The sequence below is a fragment of the Nestor notabilis genome, unplaced genomic scaffold, assembly GCF_000696875.1.
Source record: "Nestor notabilis isolate BGI_N333 unplaced genomic scaffold, ASM69687v1 scaffold6939, whole genome shotgun sequence".
Taxonomy (NCBI): Eukaryota; Metazoa; Chordata; class Aves; order Psittaciformes; family Psittacidae; genus Nestor; species Nestor notabilis.
In genome coordinates this window covers 23,299-29,805 of record NW_009944015.1, presented here as the reverse complement: position 1 = coordinate 29,805, position 6,507 = coordinate 23,299, and positions in this window count along the sequence as shown.

The window sequence follows — 6,507 nt, the reverse complement described above, 5'->3', positions numbered from 1 at the left end:
ATAGGTGCAGCAGTGGCTGCTGGGTTCCAGGACATAAAACATTATGTTTTACTGCATGTAAAAAAGTCTTTTGTGTAATGCTGAGAGTTTCATGTACAACAAACTCCAAATGTCTCGAGGTTTTCAGATAGAGTGTTCTTGACAGAAAATGACTTATTCAGGGTTTAATCTCACCATCAGCACAATCAGCAAAATGTAACACTTCTGCCTTCCTTTCTCTCATAAATTCTTCATAACCACACATATCTGGAAGCTAATCAATCGAGATCATTCTCCTACGTGCTGGGAACAACGAGTAGTCTCAGTAACGTGGGAAGTGAATGGATGTTGACATTATGAAGGTAATTTCAGTCTATGAAAACTAATATATTTTTTGAGCTTCTCCATACAATAATAAGAAAGGGCATGGAAAAAATCAGCTATGAGGAGCTAAATTGTAGGAAAACAAAAACTATTGTTATAAATAGTGTCGGGTGTTTGGATATTTTGTAATCAGAATATGTTTGAATACTAGATGTCTGAATCGCCTCAGAAGATATTAATAAGTAAAAGATAATAAAATAACCCAAATTGATTACGGTCTTATGCCTTTTATAATGTAACTTTAAATGCAAATTGCGTTCAACTGCAAAAAGGGAATTCATGTCCCAAAAACATTTCAATTAATTGCAGTAGTTTATTACACTCATAATTTTACTTGTGTGACTAATTCCAAACAGGTTTTATGGGTGTATATGGATTTATTTCTGATACTAAAAGCCCTAAACAGCAGGTTCAATAGGAAATATTTAAACTTCATCATGAGAACTGCATGTTCCCATTCTCACCAGTTTGCTTGAATGAGTTGTGTCTGTTCAGAAAGAGTTTGGAGGGCATCAAGAAGACAAACTGCCTCGGCTTTATCCAGCCTGCCTGAGGAGATCACTGCGGCCCCTGCTGATGCTGCTGACACTGCTCCATTGCTTGTGCTCCCAACATCCTTGAGTCCATGTTGGTGGCTACCCAGCTCCTCCAGCGGGGGCTGGAAATGCATTGGAAATGTCACCCCTATTCCCTGCAGCCACTTCACAGCGGGCTCCACAGCCAGCCTGAGGCAATGCTGCTTTTAAGGAGTTTTGCACTGTTTGCTGCTGTTTCTCTGCCACCTGATGCTACAATACCCGTGTCACGGGAAGGCAGCGCAGAGCTCTTCTGTTCTTTGCTGAAGGAAGCTGTGAATGCTCCATCCCTGGCAGTGTTCAGGGCCAGTTTGGATGGAGTCTTGGGTGACAAGGTTTAGTGTGAGGTGTCCCTGCCCATGGCAGGGGGTTGGAACTAGATGATCTTAAGGTCCTTTCTATGACTCTTGAGACAGGTCCCAGCAGACACCTGCAGCATGGGGGCTCCCCTCAGCCTGACTAACAGAGACCCTTAGAAGACGGTGGCCAGCAGCAGGTGAGATCTGTGGGTCACTCGCTGTGCTAAGAGGGTCTTTTTTCTCCCTTTCTTTTTCTCTTTTCTCCTATTTTTTCCTTATTTTTCCCCTCTTTTTTTCCTTTCAGCTCACTTTTTAAGCAGCAGGGCTGCCCTGCCTGCCATTTGGACCCAGCTTTGGTGACAGCCAGTGCTGCAGCCTCGCCACCCAGCCTGGCCACGCTGCTGCTTCCCACAGCCTGCAAACAGCAAAGTGGTGAGTCAGTCCTATCTGCCAGGGAGACTGCAAAGAGGGAAATAACCCTGGGAAAAACAAGGTGTGCACGGATTTCTCAGGTTTGAGTGGCCTGGGGTAGGGGATGCCACAGATGAGCATTGCCGGGTGCCTCGGCTACTTCCTTATGGCTGCATCGCCCCGTGTTAAAGCAGATGCATTTGCAAGGCTCTGTAAGCAGCAAGTGAGAAACACGTTGTATGAGTGAGGTGGGGTTTAGATGCTGCTTGTGGAAGGATTCCACAGGCTTGTGGTCAGCCCCTGTGTCTGCAGGGAGCAGCCCGTCAGGCTGGGCAGTGCGGCAGCAGTCACTAGTCTTGGTTTCCTCATGTGTATTTCTTCAATGCATCTCAGCTAGAGCTTTATTGGCTTTTCCACGGACACATTAATTCACCAGTGAATCCTACATTTCCTTTGGGTTTTTTTAAATCATCTGTATATTATTTTCTCCTAAATGAAACATTTTCCACAGCCATCTCTGCACAGAGCTACCATGACATTTGTTTCTTCATAATTGAAGTGTCTCTAAATCCTATGTCGTTTGTAGTGGTCAGGGGAATAAAATCACCACTTTTACTCTATTGAGTAAAAAAAATCACCACTTTTAACTCTATTGAAAAGAGCCTCACATCTCCAAGCACAATCATTTTTCATAGAATCATTATAGAATCATTTAGGTTGTAAAAGACCTTTAGGATGATCGAATCCAAAGTAATTTTTGTGGTGGAGTGTTACCTCCTGTGCAAGGTGCAGTGTTAGGCAATGGGCCTCCTCTGTCTCTGGATCAGAAGCGGTTGTTACTAACATCATGTGCTACTAACACATTAAACCTCAAAACCAGCCGGGGGTTCTAGGTAGGCTTCTCTGTATCCTTCATTTTGGCTAAAGGGGGATGGATGGATATTTTATGTGACTGTGCTAGCAAATGCTGTCTTCACTGTGAAATTCACTTCTAGATGGGCAAGGAAGTAAAAAGCTTTAACCTTTTCTCCAAGCAGTCATGGAAAACTAATTCTGTACAGAAAAAAAGTGCATTTTGAGGTTGTGTTTGTCAGCAGGAGGAGCTGACCATGCAATGAACCTGGCACATTTGTTATAATTCTTGGTGGATAAGGTAAATATATTTCTTGTGACTAATGGCTGCGTTTCCTTGTCTCTTTCTGCTTCCTGAGAAAATGTTTTGCTGAAAACATATTGTATTAGGAATTATTTTTGTGCCTGCCCCTCCTGTCATCCCCCCCTGCTCCCCCGTCCCTTGTCAATGGTTGTCAAAGAGTGAAGCTGGGCAGCCTGTGTTCATGTGGTATATGTGCTCCTTCACCTCTCGGACCTCTGAAGGCTTGCACTCCAGCCAAGGTCCAATGCACAGCTGGGAAAGGACTGCTTTTTGGATGTGTGATACAAAACCATGTAATGTCAGCTTGGTTTATTTTCAGCAATGGGGAAGACCCACTGAAGTCTGGTGAGTCCCTGCTCACTGTTCAACCTTACAGCGAATGGACTTTACCATGACAGCCATTGCAGGCAAGCCCTAAACCAAAATGCCAGCTGCTTCCAAAGGACAGAGCTCTCATAAGAGCTTGAGCCATGATACAAAGCTACGTCCAAATGTTGATAATCTCCTAAAATGTCTTTGCACTCTTGAAAGTGATCGGTCCATGCATCTGTTTTTCTGCAGTCCAGATGGTAATCTACCTCCGACTTGATGCAAACTGACAAAGCCCCTGCTTGTCTTTTTTGTTTTAAACCTGACAATACCTCTCTAGTGAATTATAGTTTCTGGAATTGCTTCATTTTCTATTGTACTCCAGTTTTCAGTCACAGAAGCTGAGCTGTCTTCAACTCTGGCTCCAACATACGCGAAATGGATTAGCAAAGTCTAACTAAGGTTAACTTCTCTGTACGTGGGAAAATACTGTTCTTTCTGTGTCTTTCTAAATATCTCTGTCCCTTTCCCCACCCTTTCCTGTATTATCACACACAGATTGGCTATTTGTTCTTCAGCAGCTACTGTTGTTTCCTAGTGTCTTTGCACTATTAAGAAGTTTCATGCCAAATGTAGCATAGACAAAATTCTTGAAAATCAGGGCCTGAAGCTACCTCTGGAATAGCAAATTACTTTTCCATAACTATCTTCACAAAAGAAAACCAAATGTCCCACTCGAAGCCTTCCTGTCTTTTACTGGCTTTTAAATTGAATAGCTTTTCCTGTAGATTTGTATTCATTCACTGCATTAATACTAGTCCCGTAATTGCCACGTCCTGCACCAGAACATAACGTGTCTGTGTGGTTGCAAAGAGGTGCCTCTGACAAAGAACAGATTGAACTAAATCACTGACAGAGATGCAGGTTGTAGCATTTCCCTTCTCCTCACTGGTGTAAAATTCAGATTCTCTCTGTAAAAATAGTCATACTTGTCTATTCAGATTTTATTCGTGCTGAGGTTTGTGCAGAAGAGTGTTTACAGAGGACTAAGCATCTCTTCAGCATTTTTATTCTTCATCATAGTTATGATTTAATATAGTTTATGGTAAATAAGATTCTTCCACATCATAACTTATTACTGTCTACATGGTAAACTGAATCACTACCTACTAAGAAGTTTCCCCCCAGTTTATCATTTATCACTAGCAATAATTAACAGTTGACCCAGATCCTCCATAGTTTCTTCCAATCATCCTTAAGAGAGCTGCCTATGAAATGAGAATCACTTCCAGAATTTAGTAAATAACCTGAACAGTGGGGGATGGTGGTCTCTTATACACACTCCCAGCAGATAGAAGAAGCTTTTGTAGTGCAAAAGGTATTGTTCTCAGTGGAGGCATCCTGAGGAGTATTCACGTCACAGGTCTTTAAAACAGGAGCTATCATTCCTACAGGACTTTTGTACTGTGATTGTGCTTTTTACTATGTTGCTTGTAAATCTTGAAAGAGCACTAAAATATGGGCCTTTCAGAGTATTTACACTCATTACATCTTGTACAACAGCATGAAAACCAAGCCTCTTTCCTCTTAACTTCTTGCTGCATTCTCTACTTGTGCGATGTTGAGGGATGTAATGGAAATAGCAAACACAGAGATGTTCATTGGTTGGGTGATTAAGTATGCAACTGTTTATCCTGGTTAACTAGGTAGTCAAGTGTTTGTACAGAAGTTACACTGGGTAAACCGATGCTGCCCTTTCCTTCACTGCAAGGACACTGTGTCCCCTCTGCCTGCTGGGCTGGGTGTGTGCACCAGCTGTGCTGAGCAAGGTGCCACCCTCGAAGCAATTGTGCTGTGTGCAGATAATGCCCATGTGCCAAATGTGAAAGGAGATCTCCAGGAGCCTACTGGCATCAGAAATAGCCCAATGTACTGTAAATCCCTCTATTCCTCCCCAAAATGCAAACCCAACCCTAAACATTATGAAGAAAATAGGGAAAAAAGTCACATTCCTTTTCTGAATGAGTGTTGTGTGAATTCCTCTTCAGCAAGGACAAAGGAAATAAAAACTCAAGGCAATGAAAATATAGGTCTCTGCTCAACTTTAATCTTTCATCTATGTTTGCTTCTCAAAAGGTTTTCAGTTAGCTAAAAATGCAGTTAAAGTCTTAATCATTCCTCTAAACTGAAAAGGTGATTTTTCTTTCCCATGTAGTTTTTTAAGCTTATGTTATTGATTGTTAAATATGAATATAATTCCCCCCCTGCTTTTTCTTCTTTGGTGAGCTGTGGTTAGCCTCACTGCCATGGTTTCCTGGAAACAGCCACACAGCTGCAGCATAAAGTCCTCTCTGCAAACATTGCCCTAAAGAAAAAAATACAAGTCTGCTAATACGAAATCCTACTTTGGTGTGGCCAAAATCTAAAATTCTAAAAGAAACTGTAACATCTTACATGGCATTAGCCAAAGAAAACTGTCTTCAGAGAGAAAACTGGAATAATATAAGGAAACCCATTTCCCAGTATATTGAGGTTTTCTGTAAGTAAATGCGTAAGGCCTGAAGAAAACAGTTTAAATCACAATCTTCTTGGAAAACCTCTGGATTTTAACCATGTGTGAATATTGCAGGTATGTTATTACTGAAAAAAAATAAAGAAGGAAAAGTTCACATTGAAATGTTCAAACTGGCAGCTAAAAAAAATCCAAAATGTGGCACTAGAAAGATGCATTTCTTGCGCTGTCCCATTTTATTAGGCAAATGAAAACTGTAAAGGATCATCAAAGTCTCATGCTTCAAACGCAGCCCTCCAAAGAGAAGGAATTTCCACAGATGTGCAACTTCCCTTTCCACAAGTGTGCAAGGGTTGAGCTCCCTTTTTCTTTCTAGCACATCATATTAGCCATGGGCATCCCAGAGAAGGATGCTGTACTAGGCTGAATAAATAAGCTTAATAGAGAAGCCTGAAATCCAGAATCAGTAGATTAGGTGAAAGGGATCCAGTATCCTGATCTAAACATTAACTTTAGATACTCTGAAGGAAGAAGAGGGGAAAATTGTATTAGTACAGATGAGATTTGTCACATATCCTTCACTACACAGGATGATCCAGATGCTCAATGATGTGTGAGCATTTTTTCTTTACTCTGTATTGTACCTTCATGTAGGACAACGTAGGGATTGTAAGAATTACTCCACATGTTACTATCATCTTCCTGGTTTGCAGTGCTGAATGTAAACATGCTCCAAACAAAACCCGTCACAGGCACTTAAGAACAGATTCCTCTTGAAGGTCCTCTGTATAGCTTGTAAAGTGTCCTCCCAGTATTGTGCTAGAACTACAGGCTTGCAGATAATCCATCCTAATGTTTTCTTTAAGTGTTTGTTTGGTTTAA